This window comes from Lutjanus erythropterus, chromosome 18 (assembly GCF_056507025.1).
Source record: "Lutjanus erythropterus isolate fLutEry1 chromosome 18, fLutEry1.hap2, whole genome shotgun sequence".
NCBI classification, from domain to species: Eukaryota; Metazoa; Chordata; class Actinopteri; order Lutjaniformes; family Lutjanidae; genus Lutjanus; species Lutjanus erythropterus.
Genome location: NC_139334.1, coordinates 3,759,963 through 3,782,042, shown reverse-complemented (window position 1 = coordinate 3,782,042; position 22,080 = coordinate 3,759,963). Strand labels below are relative to the sequence as shown.

Here is a 22,080-nt window from a genome sequence, read left to right as displayed (position 1 = left end):
TTTCTCAACTTTCAGGACCTAAAATAATCCACATCAGGGCCTTTGTTTACTAAGAAACTCAAAATCCTTCTTCAGAATCCAGTTGAAAACATATTTAACACTTACATTATCAGTATAAACACTATTATAATGACAAAAGTGACATTTAGGAAAAAGTGGTATCATTCGCTATGGATTGTGGGATGTGCAGTCTTTTCCTTTTCAAAAATAACTATGAATTCAGTCTTGTACCTTTGTGTTTTCACAATTTTCCTTCTCTTTTTCAGCTGAATCCAATGGTTTTATGGTCATGGTTCACCTCATAGTTGGTTGATTTGGTCCCAACTCTTTATAAAAATGATTTTCTGAAATGTCAATTGAGTTACTGAATGGGAAATACACTTACAGAAGGGAGCCAGCGGGTCACATGACCACCGTCTCCTGGCTCACGATCTTGTGGGATATTACGAATTATAGTGCATTCATTTTCATAGATCATTTCATCGATCAAAATGATCATGACATAATGTCTGTAACCTAATGTTTTCCTCACAGTTGTGCTTTTCAGTATTAAATACAAAATGTGAACATTATAAATGGAGGAAACGGCACCATCTTCTATACACAAATTATACTTATAACCAACTAATCTCAGTGAATGATCTAGTAGGGATGCACTGAACCACTTTTTTCAGACCAAGTACAAGTTCTTACATTTATGTGCTTGTCGATGTGGAGTACAGATACAAGTACTTAAAAATGCCATTAGAGTTCTTAAAGAGACTTGTTCTACTCTTATCCAATGTTCCTCACTTTCTAAATTTCACAAATTATTGCTTTTTTTAGTGTAAGCATGGTTACATGGTTACATTTTTTGGTTATTTCTATCACCTCACTGTGCTAATTATGTGTTCTTATTCAGCTGTGCAGTGTGTGTACATTATATTCCAGGAAGAACATTCTACAACATTGCAGACTTAAGTTTACTGTTACAGTGGTAAATATAATAAATACGTTATCATCATTTACAGCACTTTAACTATTATTTTAATTATGCATTTACATTTGTAGTATTTAAGTTCCTTTTTCATGCACTGCTTGACTAAGAGCTAATTAGTTCCTCTTTGCTGTTGTTTAGGAGTGTAACAATAGAGTGTTTACCCTGCTGTGAACCCAACAGAGTGAAGCTGGATTCACTGTACTGTCTGGCAGTTTTGGAGGATTAACAGAAGAATAAAAGTATACAGAGATAATTTGTAGCCCACTTATTACCCAAAACCAGAAAGACTCTAAAATGCTGACCAAGAAAAGAGGGTTACACACTTGTGGCAGCAGTGTGTTGTTTTTCTTTGTCTTTGGATTAATTAGCTGAGCCATTGAACCAGTGGGACAATCTACAGGTGCAATCTGTGAGTTTGTTTCAGTTTTACATGGACTGTTGCCAAAGAGAGACACAGGCCAAGATGCAGGCTGAGACGCAGACGGTGCCCCGCCGCATGTGGCATCAGATCAGAAGACATTTATGTGTCATTCTGCATTGACAAACTATGTGGTCTCCATGAAGATGTGACCACAGCCTACAGTTCCAAAAAATGCAGGAACTGTAGGCTGTGGTCACATCTTCATGGAGACCATTGAATTGTTCATTTACACCCCTTGTTGACTTATGTACCCTACAGGTGGGAGAAATTTTCTGTAATATCATGTTGTTTTAGGAAATAGATCAGATTACAATACCAACATCTCTGTCGAACATCATAATCTCGCAAACAACAAATCAAGATAAACTGCATCTGCATGAAAGCAGCTTGTTTCTCAATGACTTCATGTTTTACATGGAAGGGAAAATTACGACTATGCAAAAGTGATCAAAACTTGGTTACTGTGAGAGCTACTGGTAACAGACCAAAATCATTACTGTTGCTACAGTCAGGCTATTTTCTTCCAGGCAGTTTTTCTGAATTAAAACAATCTCTGTAGTGAGATTCTTTGTTTGTGTAGATGTTTGCTAGTAACCGACTTTAATAATACAGTTTACAGTTTCACAGAAGGATCTGTGACTTTAACCAAAGAAAAATCCCTTTCCTGCTCAAAGATCTTTAATGGCAAAGAGTCAGCTCAGACAGATTAAATGTTTAGGGAAAGATGGAAGCAGCTGCAGGACATTGCAAGTTTCTCAACAAAGCCCCCGCTGCTGCAGCTGGACCTCCGTTTCAATTTTGCCTAGCTGGCTACAGCCCTGACTTTTGCAAAGGTGCATTTTTTTATTTTTTTTTTCAAAAACCCCTAGCTTTAAGGACCTTAAATTCTTGCTGGGACAGCATCTGCTTCTCTTGTACATCCTGCACAAGATTGGTCACAAAAACTAATCAAATTTGGTCAAAATGTTATCTTTTTATAAGCTTAGTGTCAAAAAACTCTTGTCCCACATGCTTCTAACTGAATGGCAACATCTGGGGCTTAGTCCAGTACATAAATCTTTAGATTTTCACCCACTGATTGTACTAAATTATGTTAGAATGAAATTAATGAAAGATGTGAGACACTCACAAGAATTGAGAAATGAAACTGAGAATTTTTGGCCAGTTCTGGATATTTACACAGAAGCTGATAAATACAGCCACAGTGTACATCAGTGGCTTTTAATACATTTCCTCCTGTGGTACAAGTATATTTGTATATACCTGACACCAAAGTCATGATTTCTTAAGCCATTTAGAATCTGTGTTTCAGTTATGGTAGATTAGAGGTTTAGATTAGCTCCTATGTGGTTAAGGCTGATAAAATGAGCTATATTTGAAGTATAAATCCAGCCTATAGTGTAGCTTTAATGTGAAGTGTAAATGGGATGTAGCTCAGCCATATTATATTGTATAAGATGCACCCTAGCAGCAGGTGGAGTGGAGGCTGAAAAGGAAGATGGATGGAGAAATGTGATAGAATGATGGAATGGATTGAGGGTAAATGTAGGTGAAACGAGGAAACGTGAGCAAGGGAGGGAAAGAGAGTGAGAGCTGGTTCCTAATGGTGAGAAAACACTTTACTGGCTGCTGGCAGCAAAGTGCAGTCAAGAGGTGGAAGAAAAAGGTTGAGAATGAGGGGCATAAAGACAGAATATACAACCTACAAAGATACAAGATGTTCACAGATATACGTAAGACAATGCTGCAGATTATCACCTGATCAAACTACAAAAAAGGTCACCCACCAACAGGTGATGAAGCACCTACTGCAGTGTCACCACAACTGCCAGATCACAGAAGGTCACAGTGACCTTTGAATGCTAAAATCTAATCAGTTCATCCTTGAGTCCATGCGAACATTTGCTCCAGTGTTTGAAGAAATTCCTTTAAGGTGTTCCTGAAATATCATATTCACAAGAGAGGGATAACCTGAAAACATACAGCCAGCATGGAGACATGAATGTCTTTCAAAAATTCTGAATCATAGCGATTCTTCAGCATATGTTCATGAACATTCATTAAAAAGTTGGCTGATAGGTCCAGGAGTATTTAAGATTAGATGGGGAAAAGCTTCAGGCCCGTTGATCACACACGCACACAAGTGATTGCATGATCCCCTGGGGAGGATAATAACAGTAAAGATGAGACAAGGAGGGAAAGGGACAAGAGATATAGGCTGAGGTGGAAAAGAATGGAGAGAAAGAGACAGATGGAGAGGTTGAAGAAGAGGATGGTCAGGCTGAGGGGAAGATTATCAGAATGTGAAGAAGAAGAAAACAGCCACACGATGGTTGAGAAGCAGAGAAGATTTGGTGGGCCAAGATGAGAAAAGGATGAGAGGGGGTGAACAGGGAACAGATAGGAGGATTAAAAAAGATAACTGGAGTAAAGCAGGATGACAGGAGAGGAAGTGAGGACCTGCGCGGAGTGAAGGCGAGGTGAGTGATTTGAAAAAGAGGAGAGAAGGATGAGGAATAAGTTGGAGGGAGAGCGAATGACAAGATGATGAAGTGGGAGGGAGGGTGTAATGAAAGAAAACAGAACAAGGAAATAAAGAGAGGGAAGATGGGGTGGATTGGACAGAAAAAAAGAGAGAAAAGGGAGAAACACTGAGCTGGTTTCCAGCTGATGGATCTCGGCCATATAGCTCCAACACTGACGCACACTTTTACACACACACACACACACACACACACACACACACACACACACACACACACACACTTTCTCTCACATCACATGGGGGGACAGAGAGAAATTAAGTGAAGCTGTTTCTACCCCGAGGAGCTCATTTTATCTTCTACGGAACATCAATTCACACACAACAGGCCACAGGGAAGACATGTCTGTGAGTGTGTGCGTATCTGTGTCCATGTATGTGTGTGTGTGTAGTGCCATCCTCCTCTGGAAAGAATCCTGACGATAATCCTCCAAGTGTCTCCCCGTCTCATAACCCCACCAGGGACACCCACAGTAATGTAAAATTATGCAGAGTGTCCAAAGATAAAATACGCTGTTAACTGACCCGTCTCTAAGCCCCGCCCTCCTTAGTTACATATGCAGTTTATGGTGATAGTGATGGCAGATTTAACATTGAAACGTTTTTGAAGATTTTGTTTTGCTCTCTAGCAAATTTCATGAGTGTAGCTAGCTAATGTAAGCTAATGCTGATGCACTTTTTTAAGTCTGTGTAAAGCAACAATAAATGTGTTTATAACAGTTTATAACACCACCACAGAGACATGTGTTATTAATAGGGTTGCCCCCTGACAATCGAATATTCAAATCATTAGTCAGAACCCCTGAAATCGACTGAGATGCCTCCAGTCGAGGATTCATTTTTTTGTCCCTTTATCAGTCAGTGTGCATTATATGTATAGAATTAAATGTATAGAAGCAGACAAAAATGCACAGGGGGAAAATTTCAATGGGGAATTAAAGTGAATCATAAATATATAAAAAGTTGTAGGTTTGTTGTAGGACGAACCATGCAATGAACTACATCTCTCTCGCACAATATACGTCAACACCAATAATGCTGTTACTTGTAGCATTATTTTACCTTTCATTTTTCTGTAGTAAAGTCACATGGTGGTCAACCAGAAGGGAAGGAACTTCACCTCTTGAGAATGAGCTATGAGATGAGTTGCAACGTAACTGCAGGTAGGAAGCTAGTTAGCTGGACATGCTATGTTTGCAGCTTACTTTAGTGCAGAGGAAGGCAAAGTTGAATCCATTCCTCAAAGGTTTTCTTTCTTTTTTTTTTTTAAGACTTCAAAAAGACCCTCCAGACTCACGAGACACCGACTGTCACTCTTCTTAGACCTCCATGCACACTGATTCAACATGTAGACAAACACAAAACTCGACAGACCTGCTGTACCTAGTTACGGTTGCTAATCTGCAGTTGGCCAGTTGCTGGACGTAAGAGGGTCAATTAATGCTAGACTTCATAATGTACACAACTTACATATTCACTGAGTAAAATGACTGAAGTGAGACTGGATCTTTTACAATTTTCTGACACAGCATGGTGAGCTTGGCAATGGTTTACTTTTTCCCCTCAAAATATGTAATTTGCATATTTGGAACAGAAACCTTGAATCAAAGTGTTGCGGTAAGCTTACCTCCAGCAATAAAAATGCAGCCATATGTCCACTGAGTATGTGTCTTTACTTGATGGCAGCTGAAAACAGATGTTGAGTGAACACTGGCCAGCTGTTGAAACTGAAGAACCAGTGAAAAACATTACTACTGAGCTAAAACTTTACATCTATAAATATAGATATATAAAGAAAGTGTGAAAGAAATGCCCCTTGCACTACCTTCTTTCAGAAATTGAAAAAAAAAAAATGAAGAAATGTGCTCTGTAAATATGATAAATCGACTGGTTTCCGTCTTCATAAAGAGCTGTGATCAGCAGCCATGACTGATGACTCTCTGCTCCAACCACCTTATGTGCTGAGGGCCACAGATCACCATGTGGGTGTGTGAAACTCCATGACCAGAGAGGCCAGTGGACATGCTAAATGCCTGACTGTTCCAAAGGACCAAAGACTCTCACCCACGTACATTATATCTGATACACAGACACACAGTGACCATCTCACCTGTCAAGAGCGAACATTTATTTCAATTAAATGTCCAGTTTTCCAATTCTTCTCTTCTCACAGACACACACAATCAAGTTGTCATATAGAGCTGATCTATTGCCTCTTTCTCATCCCTGTAGTGCTGTGTTATGACCATGGTTCAGTGCTGTGTTTGCTACTGGAAAAAGGTAAGCTTCGTCTTGACTGTGGGCTCCATTAAAGGATTAGTGTGTAGGATTTAGCAACATCTAGTGGTGAGACTGTGGACTGCAACTAATTGACCCTTCGCTAAGCTCCACCCTCCTTAGTTACCATTGCTAAGCCTGACAAACTTTCCATTCTCACACTGCATTTATGCATTTTTCATTTAACATAGAAATTGAGAGTAATTTATTGAAACACAAGGTCTTCGGATCCTTACAGACAAACAAAAGCAGCCTCCCATTTCTAGCTGACGATGGTGGATTTTGCTGGCTAAAATAATGACTCACAAGCAGATTTCATAAGTGTAGCTGCTGATGTAAGCTAATGCTAATGCTAACTCCTTCAGTCAGCCGAGAAGTCCGTCTCCAGCTGGCTTTTTCATGTGTGACAGTGACAGTGTGTATCTAAAGTTATGACAGCTGCATGCATGATATAACATTAAGATTACCAAAATCACTATTCCAGAAGTCACCACCTCTTGTTTGGTCAAGAGAAACCCTTAACCAATCCAGTGAGATGTGACCAACATTCACTGACAGACTCATATTGTTGTTATGTGTCCTACAACATTATAGCAATGATCCTTCCAGAGACAGACCCTTTAGTTAAGGACTAAGACCCTCTTTGATTAATCAGAAATAGCCCTGTTATTGCTCTCCTCAAAGCCAACTTCTCAACTTCATTTTCTACTCGAGATGCCTTTACTCAACCACATTTTTACACCAAGTAGTTGCTTGCTTCTATATTAATGTTCAGAAACTCATATATAACCTTTAAAGCAGTGTCTGTGTCTATAAATGCCAATAACCAGAAAATGTAAATGTGCTGCCTAGAGATATAGGTTTTTATTTAAAGATCCCCTCCAGAAAGGTTTCAAGACAAAATAACTCTGCTTTGAATAATATTTATGAATAATTTGTGTCTGATGTTTCCCACAAACAGTTCTTACAATCACATCTGTGCCCTCTGTGAAAAATTCAGGCTCTTCAAACATGCAAATACTGAACATTATAAAGTTTAACTGTTGGCTTCCTACTTCACTGAGAAGTTGATTTTTAGTGTATGTGCACAAGAGGATTCAAACCTTCACATCATATTAGTTAACAGCCAGTCAACTGATGAACTGATTGCATTTGCGACATCACAAAGTCCATCCCAGTGTGTATCCATCTTAAACTCAGATTTGTCGAAGTTAAGCACAGCTCCAGCAGGTGAATCTGAAAAGAAACCCTGCACATCATTTTGCTCAGTGACACTTAAACATCACAGTGAGGTAACATACAGCAGTGCTGATACCTTAATCTTAATATTTAATCAACTCCTGTTTCATTAAAATCTTGGCAGACAGTGACCCATTAGGTGAAGAGTAGCAACTAACAGATATTTAATAGTCAAGGGGTCTTTGAATATGCAACATGTCATCAAGGTAAACAACATTTAATAGCACATTGTCTCAATCATATAGACAAACACTCACTGCTCAGTATCACAGGCTCTCATCATGGTCACTCACTTTACATAGAGAGAAGTTCTCCCAAATGTAGCAAACTTGGCAGGATCCGTTGCAATTTGGCTGCTGAAACCACCAATGGGGATGGAACCGATGCAAAAGTACTGCCTCGCCAACTTTGTCATTTTGTAATTTGTCAATTACATATTCTGTTAATAAAGGCATCTAGTGTCAACTTTATTTAGACTTCAACCAAAGCAGAATTTTGAATCTGAACTATGCAGTAAATAACCACTTTAGGAAGCATCAACACTATCATTTTACTAACAGTTTAGTTCAAATAAGGACAAACAACACTGACACAGTCTGAAAACTACAAGAGGTGCAGATCCCACCAGGCAACAGATGGTGAAGCACCTACTGCAATGCTATCACAACTGCTAGATGCAGCAACCAAAGATTTGTAAAGTTCTGCCAACATTAACATCACGCCCACCCATGTTGTGTCTCCAGCTGAAACAAGATTTCAGGCTGAAGCAGTTGTTGATCTCTAGCGGCCCCTAGTGGCTGGTTAATAAGAGTGAGAAGTCAGCCGTCATTGGTTGTATAAAACAGTCGGCAAAAAATAGAATTACTGCCTCGCAGCTGTATGTCTCCAGCAACCAGCCAAGTTAGTGAGTTTACATCCATGTCTGTCCAGATCCATGTCTTATAATGTATGTAGTGAAGAGTTTGAAGTGATTCAATATGAAACTTTCTTCATGACTAAATTGTATTTTTGGGGAAAATGGAAGTGATAACTGTACATGCGTGATTCCAGTGTTTAATTTTCAGTGAGAAACATGTTGTCTTCACTTAGAGACTATTTTTACAGAGGAGGACAGAGGACTTATCAAGAGCTGAACAATATGTCACAGTGAAGTTGACCTTCTGGATGTAAATGTCATCACTTCATCGTTTTATCCTAATAGACATTTGTTATTTTGTCATATGAAATTTTTAATTATGGGAAAGAATTTTAGTGACCTTTGACTTCCGCAGTGTCATAAATTCATCCTTGAGTCCAAGCGGTCATTTGTATCAAGTTTGAAGAAAGTCCCTCAAAGCGTTCTTGAGATACCGTGTTCCCGAGAATGGGATGACCTGAAAACATAACGCCCGAGGCCACGGCTGTCGCTGGCATGGAGACATAAAAAGTTTTAGATTTTTCAAAACTTGTGAATCAGAAGTCGAACCCAGACATGCAATCACATGATTATAGTATTTAAAATAAAAAGAACTCACTGAAGAGATTTAAAGAAATGACAATCAGATTACACCTTTCACCTCCTTCACTGTCACATTCTGACTACACCAAAAATATAAAGTACTCAGGAATAAAGTGAGGCAGTCAAGGACAACAATGTTAAAAGAAAGAAAGCTTTAGTGGACCCTGAGACACTTCTGGTGTTTTATAAAGAGGATCAGAAGCTCCAAACTACCAATAAAAAGGAACTGTGAAAGAACCATACTGGGGCCTTTATTTTGTTTTGTTTTTACAATTTCAAGGGTGATGTCAGTTATTTGAAGAAGGTGCACATGTTCCGACTGATTCTAGCGTGCGTGTTGAGCGATCATGTCTCTTTTTGGGTGATTGAACACTCAGCAGTAGCGGCTCAGTGGTGTATGAGGCCATATGAAGAGGTCACAAACCTTTGCATCCCGCAGAGACCTAGAGACAGGGCACAGAATGAGGACAAGAAAATCCTGAAGCTTCCGATAGATCTGACCCGCTGATGTCTTGTCCCCTCGGGGCTAGTGACCTCACAAGGACAGACATGTGACATTTGCTGACAGGATTGTCAGTGGGAGGAAAAAAAACAGCAGCAACAGTTTTTTCTGCAATAAATCTACATGTTTCATTTTACACAAAGCAGAAAATGAATAGAGAGCATAATGTCTAACAATATTAACACTTTTCATTAGATGCGTCTTCTGAAAAACCATTTCTACATGAGGAGGCTCTTTCTACTGATTTATTGATGAAACTACATGCTGTTACACATTCTTAAACATGCTGAGTTCAAAGGATTTACGAACACTGAGGAGCGTGGGGAGACTGAAATTAACCTCCCCATTACATCAGGGTCAAAAACTCATTTGAATTTTTACTGTAATAAATTCTTAATTATTTCTTATATGCTGGCGCAGAGCTGCATGATTTATTTGACATAGGATTTATTAACACAAAATTGTTCAAATAAAAAGATGCTTTGCTTTTGACGTGTCATGAACATGCAGAGGCAGAGCCTACAAAAGTCTACACAGTAATCTTATTACTGCGGGAAGAACAGGAAATGAATAGAATGACACAGTTTTAATACATGGTCCATCAGTAATATTCATTTCTTTGAGTAGGGCTGCCACCTCCGTTAATATCTGCTATTTGTGAAAATGATTAGACTCAGAAGTGGCTGAAAGAGATGGATTGGATAGAGGAGTTAAATAAAGAAAGGAGATGTGCTAAAATTAATGACACAGAGAAATGAATGAGTTGGAAAAGTCAAGAAAGAAGCTGGGACTGTTAAACAGGCTATGTGGTCCATGTCGTGTTTAACAACATGCCGTAGCTGTTCTAAGTCGCTGTAAACCACAGCCTCTTGGGGCTTATTGCCGTTATACATAAAGCTTTGGTAGTTTTAAACTTAAAGTCTGAGTTTTTCTGAGTTTTCTTCCAATTACATTATATGTTCAAAAACAGTTGCTGAAAACATGAAAAGACTGAGAACTTCATAGTGCTGAATTTTGAGTTAGACCAATAGTTTCTTGTTCATGTTTTCTGTGTTCAGGACTCTTTTGCGTGGACCTAAAGTATGGCTCTGTGATGCAACGGAGCCATAGCAACCTCACAATAGCCCCAAAAAAATGAAATCAAGTTAAAGCATCCAACCACTTTTGGGAAATATCTGCTAAATGAATGATGCCCGGAAGAAATTATTAATAAAAGGACCAAGACTATGAGCCTGCAGCTGCAAAGATCCTCCACCCAAATCACACTCACAACATTTTGTGATGGACTAGTTAACTTTGTTTTGCATCAAGTAGACAGAACTGATGGAGACGACGCTGCAGGAGAATGCAGAAGAAATGAGCATGAACTTGTTCATTTTGAACAATTTAGAAATTCTCATTTAAGTTTCATTTGAGCTTTTCCCCTTATTTTCATGACCTCTGTCTCATACTTATTGTCTGCAATAATACTGCTACCACAACCTGTCTGGACCACAGAAAGAAAAAGAAAAATCCATTCTTGCGAGGGTTAGGCCGATGGACGATGCCATCATCCATCGCGACAGTCATCGACCATTATCATATCCTGATCTAAAATCTTTCCATACTTTGTAGTGTGTCATATCAACATGTACAGATGTGTTGCTGAGACAAAGACCCTTTTAGGTGACCATTGTCCTTTGTGAGGTGTCACTGTGGACATCATCATATCCCAGTTTGGCAGATATTGACTGACCCAAATTCTTGCCTTTAAAATCTTGTTTCTTCTAACTAGTGTTGCTAACCATTTACAATACAGTACTGACACCACTGCCTGGATTTCAATACTGGCACCCAGCGGTACCGGTCTTTGGTATTTTAGTGCTGGCTAATGCTAATGCTAGTAAAAATGCTAAGCCGACCAAGACAGTTATCATAGTAAAAAGCCAAGTTACCTCCACCAACAATTATTCCAACAAGCTAAATAATCCCCTAAAGATGTCAATGAAGTTGTCAGTGCCTCACTTTTCTTTTGTTGTCTGTGGAGGGTTAAGTTACACTGTTTAGGTCCTGGCTGCAGACGTGCTAGCGTTAGCTGCAGTTGCTGTGGGGGACCTTGCTTTCTGGCGTTGGAAATGATGCACTTTTTAGCTTTTAGATGAACTGTATTTTGTCTTTGTTATGGCTAAATTCCACCATGTGTGGCTGCATCACATTAAGGCTGCATTATGTCAGCTGGAGCGGATCACAACCATTCTACACAATGCTTGTGATTCCATCAGCAGCACCTTAGCATGTCAACTCTCCACTCTGCTCCGCTTCAAATATGCGCCGAGTCTATTCTTGTTGGATGCCACATCAGTTAGCGCAGAGCAGATCTAACGGGGAGGAAGTCAGACACAGAAAAGGCAGGAAGAAGCTGGTTAATTTTCAGAATAAAAGACCCTGTGCTGGATCATGATCATAAAGACAACCAGAAAACAAACATTTTAACCACACAGCCTGCTTATCCATGGTAGAAGCAATATAGTAAATATAGTAAAGCAGACAAAACACTTTGCTGCAGAAATGCTTCTGAAACGCTGCTGGTGGGTCTTGCAGCTGTGCGTAGGACAGATCACAACCGTGGCGACATGCCGTGCTTGGTGGAATCAACACGTTAGACATGTTGCCCTCACCAGCTTTGAATTTCACATTAGAAATATTGAAGTGTTGAGTTTTGAAGTGTAACCACAGTGTTGCCCTGACTCACTCAGGCTTTAACAAGCTGCTGCTGCTCGCTTTAACACCACTCTCTCTGAGATACTCTCACCCAGACGCACTCCCAGGTCTCAAAATTTGGCACAGACCAATTTAACGTGAATTTTTACTCTGTAGTACCATCTAAATTCAGTTGGTACCCTTAAAAGTACCGACTTGAGTACTCAATCCTTCTTCAAACCCAGTTTTGTTATAATAGTGTTGCTTCTTTAGGCCTGTTTTGGGTTCACACCAACTTCTGAGAAGTAAACATGTTGCCCAAATTATTCATTACACAGAATATCAAACCACCAATTTATCTACACTCTTGTGTGTTTGAGCATGGAGAGGAGGACATATTCATTCAGCCCAAAACTAAAGCAGCAATGATAAAATGTGTTGTAACAAATTTCACAGCCAATTTGTTATCATTTTGGAAATACTCACTTTACTTGGAATACGATGCCTGGACTTTATTTTGAAAACCCAAATCTATGTGTTTCTTCCATACTGGTTCCTGTATAATAGTCTTAAACTAATCAGACTAATGACATGTCAATCACACATCAAAGGTTGCGCCCAGGGTATAGTAGTATTTCACATTTTAAGCTTTTTCCTGTTTGCCATCAAACATTCTGCAACTGAAACCTGATGTTTGAACCACAGATAATGTGAGAAAACAGCATGGGAGCAATTAACAGTTATTAATAACAGCCCTCAGGAGCTGATGGCAACACAACCAACACAAACACCCGATTTTGTAAGTTTGAGTTTTCTGCCACTTTAAAGGATCTTCAGTTCTAGTAAATAAAAATTTCAGCCAAAGACACACAAAGTGTAACCTCCGCTGACCTCAGCTTTAATGAGAATATTTTTAGCTGCGAATGTTTTCTCTCGTCCTGCTAACACACACACACACAAACCATTTTCAAACTTTTATTCACAGCCAACACAGTAGTACCTGTCAGACACACAGAAACCAGGCCCAAACTTCAAGCTGCACATACTGCAATGCAAATCCAGCCTGTCAAAGAAACACACGCTGTCCGCACACACACGCAACCTCACACCTGTCAAAGAGTCACACCTTGACACAAATACAAATTCGCGCACACAGCTGCACAAATTGTCCCCGAATTACATTCATTCACAGCCAATAATATGAGCTGTCAAAAACACAGGCAGACAGGCATGCATGTGTGCAGCCAGGCACACGTGCGCGCGCACACACACACTCTCAAGCCAAATTCATGGACCATTTCACAGTATCTGGCTTTCATCGATGAGAAGTGCCTGTGTGTGCTAGAATGGTAAATATCAGAGGAAATTAGTTGTCCAGCCATGACAATCTGGCCATCTGTCTCCCACAGCAGAAACAGAACGAAATAAATCAAATAATGGGACAGAGAATAGATGGAGAAATAAGAGACGGGCGGCAGCTAGCAGGAAGGAAAAATGGGAGAGAATGGTGACATTAAGAGGAGAAATTAGAAAATTAATGCATGAGCCAACAGTTACAAGCGCTGAGAAAAACAAAGGGACAGCAGGGAAAAGACAAAGGCCATCAGAGTTCAAAGGATTAGAAAAAAAAAAACATGGCAGCTTTTTCCAGAGACAAATCCAGCATGTTGGTGCACTTTTGTTGCTCCAACAGTGATAAGAGCAGTAAAGAAAAATAATCCAATTTCAGCCTACCTGTGTTCTTCCATCAGGCTGCTCAGCGGTTGACACAAAGTCTTGCAGGTTGGTCATAAATCTCCAAGCTGAGACCTCCACTGGAGAAGTGGCTGTGTGAAAATTCATTAATATTAAACAATCAGGCAAACTCGTGTTATGACTTTTTGAAAATTTACTGTTACAAATAAATTTAAATGGTCTCATGCTAGGTTTGTCTCCAACTGAGACCAAAAAAAACTGTTGACAGCAAAAGCTTGTACTTTTTATGTCAACATAGCTTCACAAGAGCCACTAACATTAACACAGCTTTTAAATTTGTTTACAAGCGAATTTATAAGCTACTTCAGCTACCTGCTAATCACATGCTAACAGACGGTGGTAATGTGGTAATGTTAGCTAGGAAATACAAAAGCAGTTAGCAAGCTGATAAACCAATTTAGCCTATCCCAGTATAATTGGTTTGCAATCTCATTTAAACAAAGAATTAAAAACAGCAATTTCTTAAGAATTCAGACTGTTTTTTGCATATAGTGTAAAATATAACATACGCCTGAAGCCCTGACATTTGAAGAAGGTTGTAAGGTCGTAATGCAAGCTAGAAAATATGTCACCAGTTAGCAGCGAAAAAGCTAATGTTATCATATCTGAATACAAAGGTGCTATCATCACATTTGAGCAAAAACGTAACTATTAAAATTTCTTGAGAATTTAGTCTGTTTTTTGTGGGGTTTCTCCCCAACAACTACACCATTAGTTGTTAATAAAAGTCTTAGTTTAAGGAGAAATAAAACTACATCCGGGAGCTACACTTTGTATTAATGTGTGGTTCTGGCAAATGCAGTAAATACTATACCACTGCCATGACACTATAGCCCGTAGCTCCACACCTCACCCCATGATAAAGCTCTCTTGCCTGTGTCAGCATTGTTTAGTTGGCAGTTCCCCTGAGCTGCTCTGATCCTACACCAAGTTCCCTGGAGGTCTAGTTGAAAACCCAACTTCACCCCTACAAACCAAACAGCCTCAGCACACAGCGTGCTGGACAGTACAGAGGAGAAGATCCACCCCAAAATAAAATTTTCAATTACTTTTCACAATTTATTTTAAAAAGCTGTGTAGTTAGTTTTCTTTGCATGGCGTCTTCAGTTGTTATACTTTAATGGGTTTCTCTTTCAAGACTATGTTTTGTTCTTATGAACCCAGTGAAAAAAAGATATTAATTTTTGTTTATTTTGACTGCATTTTGTTTTTATACACAGTAATCCCCTTACATTTGCTACTCCTGTGTGACACTCTGAAAAGCTATTGGCTTTTAATGCAGCCATAAAACTTTTATCCAGGTCTTTCTTGCAAGAGAGAGTACTAATCTCAGTGGGACTGGTTGAATCAAGGTTAAAGAAAGGAAATATCAGCGCAGTTCTGCTTTGGGGTGGATTTCCCTTTTCATAGCCTCAGAGGTCCCGAGAGCTCATCTGGAGCTCAGTTTATCACCCCGCAGCAGTCACAGAGGTGCAACTGGCTCCCCTGAGATCCAAAATGGAGTCAACACACCGTTTCTGTGGAAAACACTGTTCAGTGGCTCAGAAACGACAGCCTTTGTTCCCTTTACTTCAGAGTTGATGCCTCTTGAAAAGCAATTCCTCTGCGGCAATTGTGATACATTGGCTGTTATCGATGTCATGCTAAACTGCGGTGGTAAAGCACTGCAGTCAAAGGTTTGCTTTTTGCACAAAACCCTGCAGAAACAAGCTTTAAAGTTTTTTGATGGACATGTACTGTAACAGTTTGTGCTGCTCACTGCAGAAGTTTGGAAGCATTTATACAATTCGGGACACATTGTGATAAGCCATGGGTCCAAGGGCAAGATTAAATTCCCAACATACACTTTTTCTACTCTTGGAACTGAAACTAAATGTCACGGTCTGCAGTAGGTCAGAGATTGCACTCAAAGTTAAAATGAAACTGGTCTCATGAAAACTGTTACAGGGGGCACTTACATTATCCCAAATGTTTTCAACAATGTTCAAACTCAGAAATCCATAATTTAGCCAAGGTAATGCTGCATTTTCTGCTAGCTAGTCACAATAACTTTCAGGGAAACTCAAGATCTGTGTGAGGAAGGAAGCTCTTTTACTGCCTTGTTTAGAGTGATTTGTTGTTCAAACACAAAGAAAATGTGTTTCCTGCTTGTTATTGCTAGCTCGTTGTTATAACTTTCAGGAAAAAGCAGGATTCCTTTGAGGAATAAAGTCCACAAATGTGACTAAATGTAAAATGAGTAAGAGTTAAAAACATAACCTCATCCAGATATTAGTCTTTTAGTATTGTTTTATTTTATAAAATGGACATATTATACATTCGGGCTCTTTACTTACAAAACTTTTTTCACCTATAAAGCCTCTTTTTCTCTTTTTTCATAATGCCTGACTTGAAAAACAACAAAGAGGACCCAAACGCTGACTCACACAGGCAGAGAAAGTTGAATTAAAGTACAGGCGCTTTACTCAATGGTTAGATGAACAGGCTTACAGTTTGGTAACTTGAAGGCAGTTCAAACAAACAAATCCCTCAAGGCTGGAGAAGAGAGCAGGCCACAGTCTGGAAGCTAGCAAAACACAGCCAGCAGCCAACAGGCAGGTTGACATATTATCAGGAAGTGGCTACTTACTGGAAGAAATGGCTGGACACCCATGGAGGAGAAGCAACATGGAAAACCTGGCAAACAAGATAAGACGGTTGTGAAGATAGTCATATATCAGGGCTAAATGAGACAATGAGGGACAGCTGTGAAGAGAGGAGCAGGGTCAGGTGACTGGAAACTCAAGGGTGGCACCTAGTGGACAGGTGAGGGATTGCAGGATCAATTTCACAATCCACAAACCTGAGCTGTGTAGAAAGGCTTTATCTGACTAAATGTCACATGAGCTAACCATCAATTTCAAAGCAAAAGACAGGGCAAGATGTTATATTTTAGATAAGAAAGTCTTTTTGACAAAATGCCAAATAACATGACAATTTATTATTTGTAAAAGTGTAAATCTAGTCTTGTTTTTTTGTGTGTGTTCAGTGCAGGAATGTACGTGTTCCCCTTTGTGTGTGTGCGCGTATTACCTGCATGCTACCTGTTTTTATTATGATCGCTAATGATCTGTAACAATCAATACCAACACGGCAAACCCATACACTACTCAAATACACACACAGTAGATCACTATATTATTCTGGCTCAACAACACACTTTCACATCAGTGAAACAGCCTCACACATGCCTCCATTAGCTCATCCAGCTGGCACACAGAAATAATCACTTGTCTCCCTAGATTACAGTTTTTTGTTTGTTTTTCACTGTGTAATTTTTTTTCATCAGTGTAGTTCAGTATCACCATTACCATCATCATTTATGATATCTGATGTTCTGGAGTTTGACTAAAAAGGAAGTAAACAGGTTTTACATGTCAAAGTTTTATAGGTTTCAGGGAGTATTGCTGCCTATATGGAAAAAAAAATGCATAAAGCCTTTTCTGGCTCCAAAGGGTCTCTTGTGACCCAAATGATGTCACTTTGGTCAGTGTTGTTAGGGGCTAAAGGCTCCAAACTGAAAATGAAAAAAAGAAAAAGCTAGTGTTTGTGGAGTTAGAAAGAAGTGAGTTTACCAGAGCTGCAGCCTGCTCCTAATCTCTCCTTGAGGCCAGAGGCTTGAGGCTACAGTAGTTACTTCTGGGGTAGCAGTAGTTCAGTCCATAAGGATTTTGGCTTGGAAATCAGAACGTTGCGACGTGTATGTATGCAGTGTGGACTGGTAGCTGCCAAGGTGCCCTTGAGCAAGGTTCTGTTTGTGCATGTGTGGGACATTCAGGCCTGTGTGTACAATTACAACAGAGTTAAAAATACAATTTCCCCCAGGGAGTAATGCAGTATGCTTTCCTCTAACGTAACGCACCTCAATCTCTGACTAAACTGTAGTGGTCAAGTAGCATTGAGGACAATGTAGGTTCAAATGTGTGACTGTGACAATGTTAAGCGTCCGATACTAAATTAGTGGAGTACTCTTTTTACAGATGTGGCCGAGCTTTCCACTGCCTGACTGCTGTGTCCTGGTGCTTTTGGCCTCACCATTTGGTCTGCATCTGTATTTTTAAACTTTGTATCATGCAGGTATAGAGTCATTTAATTTGACAAAAGCTTTACTTGCCTCTAAAACTTCTGATGGGTCTTTTTTCTACTGCAGATCATCATCCCAGTGCATGGGACTAATTAGTAGTGTAATGGACCTCAGCAAGATGGTGGAGTCCAGAGTTTGCTATGATCTGGCTCAGCAGGTTGGCATATTTCTGAAAGGTGGCTGTGCAGTGTGAAGTTTCATGTCCATGAACAGGACTTCAACATAACACACCGCCCCCCAATATAATCTCTCTTAGGTCCCTACTCCAGTGAAAATGAACATAAATGTCACCTAATTGTATGCTATCTCAACGTCTACTTTCTCTGCTTCTCTTGCTGTCTTTTTGAGCGTTCGCACCATCTCTAATAACCAGCATCTCATGCTTGTGACAGATGGAGTGTGTCATTGTTAGTAGTTCTCTCCATCCCCAATTTTTCTACCCCCAAACCCTCTCCCTCACTCGCACACACACAGACACCCTGTCTGTCTTGATGATGAGTGATGGAGTCGACCAGTGCTGGTACCACTCTCCTGCTCTGTCACTCATTAGTATCCCCTCTCTACTTTGTGTCTCGATTTCTTTCACGTTATGATAGATGGGTCAGGGCAGAGCGGCTGCTTGCTAATCAATCTGCCTGTCAATAAAACCTGAAGCTGCTCTCAGCTGCGAGGCGAATACACCACTGCCTGTGTGTGTGTGTGAAGTGTGCCAGTGTGTATGGGGTATGGGGATAGAAAGAAAAAGAGACTGAGTGTATTTATGTGTGAAATCTGGAAAGGTGCATGGAAACATTTTTGCTTTTGTGAATACAGTTGACTGTTTGCCAAGACCCACTCCCACTCAGCATTGCCAGCCTAGGCAATTTTCTACCCAATTTGGCTCCTCTTTATTTAATTGATTTAATTGTTTTGGGTGGGTTGTGATAATCTGGGCAGCTTTTCATACCATTTGACCAAGGAAACGTTCGGCTATATTCCAATAAATAGGTATGATTGAGACTGACAGAGCACTGAGATCAGTAGGCTTGGTCAAATGTTATTTTAACACCAAATGTTATTTCCAACTTTTTCTTTTTCCTACTTCCAGTCATTAATCTGTCAGCAGAGAGAGAAGGAAGATTTACCTTTATTCCAGCTTGGGGCATTTGTGAGTTATTCCAGATAATGTCCCTGCTCTACTAGCCTTATTCATGTCAGAAAAATATCAAAATGAGATTCTTATGTTGTGTTACATATTTGTGGCTTTGTGACTTTGTCATTTTGCACACTACTTCTGTCACGGTTATAAAATTCCCAATATCTCTGAAATATCGGAAAGAAGAATTAATGTAATATTTATTTTTTTAAACTAGTTCTATCTATCTTATTTTAGAACTCATTTAGCATTATTAATGCTAATGCTAAAACTCTGCAATTAGGTTGACTTTTTGTGTTTCCTGGTCATTCATTTTAAAATGAGAATCTAAAGTCAGTCAGAGTTGCCAGATGTGCATAATTACCTTATTTGTGCCATAATTTTAACAACTCTACAATATACAATCACTAATTTAAAAAAAAAAAAAAAAAAAAGGCAGACTGTACAATAATTTTGACATTTCAATAAATCTGCAGTGACGCCTTGTCTGAGAGCGACCAATCACATCAGCATCACACTGATCAAGCAGCTGTTCAAGCAGTGACACAGTCTGGGGCTTTTTTGTTGACGGGTAAAAACAGAAGGAGTGATTATGTGATGAGTTGCGGCTGATCTTATGTGAAGAATACACAGTTGCTCTCTTGTTCAGATTACGGAGACTTTGTGTAATATGGTGCACCTGGCAAAGTTTTGTAGTGTTGTGCCCCCTTTCCCAGGTTGTTTCTGTATGTCCAGTATTTATTTATTTTATTTTTTTTGAAATATGATTATTTTAAAGTCGCAGTATGATGTATTTTGCATCTGGCAACACTGACTGGCTACAATATGCAAGTAAAAAGTTACCATCCTCATCAGCTGATGATAGATGACATGAAAGTAAAGGAGCAGCATAGTTTACTATGTATTGTTTGTGTATTAGTCTAATTATATATACATTTACCATTATATAAATGTAAGATAGTAAGAGTAAGATTTGTGTTTTACTGTTTTTTTTACAGTATTTTGCTGTTTTCTTCACTTTTACAAGCGAAAAGAATCTGAGGATTTCCCCCAGATTAAAAAAGAGCACAGCACAGGTTATTTTTCTAATGTAACCTGTAACAACACACATATGCACACAAGGTTACTGTAGGTAGTAAGTAAGTTAGCTGGTTAGGTAACCATTGCAGCTTTGGTTTTGTAAAGGCTAAAAAAAAAGATATCACCCTCCAGACTCTTTAGATACCAAATACAGCTCTTTTCAGAGCACCTTACACACTGTGTTGGCTTGTGGAGCAATTCCAAAGCTTGACAGGCCTGCCGTGCCCAGTAATGTCTGCTCAGCTATGATTGGATGATTTGTTCAGGGAAGTGGTTTAGCAAATGGGCTGTTGAAATCTTAAAAAAGAAAAAATCTAGCTGCGAGTTTATTTTTTCCCTCTCAACAAGCGTCTTCTTCAAAGGCTAAACATTTGATCTAATTCATTCCTGTTAGAAAATATCTTCAAAGCTGGCAACACTGGGTTGTTTACTCCAAAAATATCTTGTTGTGTAGTTTCAGAAAATTGTGGAAGATGCGCCATAAGGAACAGCACTGATTTTGTCAATATATATGTGTACTGATTAAAGCTGGTGCCGTGCAGAGGAGGAGCTTTTACGCCACCGTATTTGTGTGACACCTGAAGTTACTTTGATGAATAAGGTTTTACATAAAGACTGATTAATGACAGCGTGTTCTCGGACTTTTTTTATTCACCAGCATACTGGATTTGATGTTGCAGCCCTGTGTACCTTAATCCAAGGTAAGAAATCATACAGAAGACCAATTGGGATGGCAGAAGATTGATGAGCTTACGCACAGTTTGTGACTAACAGTACACAAGGCTATAGTGTCATAAATCTGCAGGACCTTCAGAAAGGCAGCATCATTCACCCTCTACCTAAATGTTACAGGAATATGTGAGTAACTGGAGTTGTCAAGGTGGGACCTCCCATCACGGATGTTTGGATGAATTAAACCCACAACACCTCTGTTTTCTAAAATCCCTCCTGATTTCAGTAGCGATGCAGCTACACATGAGAAGGCTGACACTTACTGGTGGCTTCAGGAAACCTCAGCTTGTATCAGCACTTTCAGGTGTGTGACAGAGCCCTCGCCAAAGGTCAGAAACTGCACTGGATCAGCACACAAGTGTATTAACCCTCTAAAGACTTAACAATCCACCTATATTCTGCTGACAAACAGCCAACTCAATCATACTCTGATTACTGCAGTGAAATCCTGCTGGTTTGGACTGGTTCAAGAGCCCGGCCATGCTGGTCATGAACTGGTCTTAGTATATATTTAATTCTAACTGAACATTTAGCTGTGCTGATGGAGGACATTTGTGCATTTACATGCCATGATTGGGGTACATTTCAATTTCATCACCTCAAACAAAGCCTAATATGATGTGAATCTTAAATGAAACTACTTCTGCAATTTAAAAATTGATTACTTTGGCAGCCTCCTCAGTCCAGTAATGGGAGCATTTTACGCCAGTTGTTGCAAAGAGACTTGCCAGTCGCTTCTCATACTTTCAGTAATGATTTTCCCAATGCAGTTAATGAGCTTTTACTCATTTTTAGCCAAGCTTTCAGCATGGCTTTAGGGATGCCTGTCTTGTCAGTTGGTCCACCACTTTGGTCTAGACTGAAAAATATAAACAGTTGGGTGGATAGCCATGAAAAATTGCACAGAAGATGAGTCGTAATGACTATGACTTTCTGACTTTTCCTCTAGTTTTACCAGCAGGTCAAAGTCTGACTTAACCTGTGAAATATCTTACTATCTACTAAAGACATTAGTACATAATTATAATTAATTATACACTCATGTTGTCTGCAGTCATGCAGAGGATGTCCTCATGATTTTGGTGATCATGTCTCTTTTCTCTCATTCCTGCTTTCAT

The 22,080-nt window shown here is 39.5% G+C and overlaps 1 long non-coding RNA gene across 1 annotated transcript in view; it reads right to left on the bottom strand.

Moving 5' to 3' along the window:
* Positions 1-13,961, bottom strand: part of LOC146310467 (uncharacterized) — a 110,411-nt gene extending 96,450 nt beyond the window's left edge. The window contains exon 1 of the long non-coding RNA XR_014772306.1: positions 13,872-13,961. This is a non-coding gene — a long non-coding RNA (uncharacterized LOC146310467). The remainder of the gene's footprint in view (positions 1-13,871) is intronic.
* Positions 13,962-22,080: the final 8,119 nt, after the last annotated feature.